Below are 1,008 nucleotides of genomic sequence, written 5' to 3'. Positions count from 1 at the left end.
ATCTTAGAGGTCTTTTCCAACCTTAATGATTCTATGATTCTATGATTCATCAGTTTCCTTGATGGTTTTTTTCCTCTATATTCAGATATGAATAAAGACAATTATGAATATTATATATAAATACATGAATTTACGGACTATTCAAATTCCTGACCAAAAACTAAAGACATTTGCTGATAATAAAAATCTTCTGGCATACCATCTTCTGCAGTCAAAAAATTCCACTAACACCCTTCTGGGAAACAGTGGCAGGAATATCCCGTTAGTGTAGACAGGCCTTATTTTTCAGGAATCAGATCTGCTAAACATTTCCCCTCTTCTGGAAAGCTGGCAGCTTGAGTTTGCTACTTTTTCTTTTCCCTTAAGTTTAGAAAAATTGTTCCACCTTCTAATTAATTGTTCCACCTTGCTCCCTATGTAAAGGGGGCTTATAAGAAAGGCAGAGACTTTTTACCAAAGCCTGTAGTGACAGAACAAGGGGCAATGGTTTTAAACTGAAAGGAGGTAAATTTAGATTGGACATAAGAAAGAAATTTTTTTTTTTTTTTTTTTTTTTCTTTGGGGGGGGGGAGACGTTAGCCATACTGACCTTACCATTCACGTAAAGTCAGGTTGGATGGGGCTTTGAGCAGCCTGATCTAGTGAAAGATGTCCCTGGCCATGACAAGGCTGGACTAGATCTTTAAAAGTCTTTTCTTCCAACCAAACCTTTCTATGATTCTATAACTATTTCTGAGGCTACTCATAGTCTTAACACGTTAGCATCACTACAGGTTGTATATTTCTATAAATCTTAAATGGAAACTTTTGTACACAAAACAAAATTATGAAAGAAAAATCATTTGCAATAAAAACATTTTAGAAGATAAACAATAGTACTTGCATTTATACACATATTTATACGTACACACACTTTAGGAAAAACACTGTGCCTATTAAGCAGCAACAAATTTTATTGCCATAGGTTGGTTATGCAGTGCTCCTGAGCATTTTTAACCAAGTAACCCA

The sequence above is a fragment of the Pygoscelis adeliae genome, unplaced genomic scaffold (genome assembly GCF_000699105.1).
Source record: "Pygoscelis adeliae isolate BGI_AS28 unplaced genomic scaffold, ASM69910v1 Scaffold33, whole genome shotgun sequence".
NCBI classification, from domain to species: Eukaryota; Metazoa; Chordata; class Aves; order Sphenisciformes; family Spheniscidae; genus Pygoscelis; species Pygoscelis adeliae.
This window is presented reverse-complemented; position numbering follows the sequence as displayed.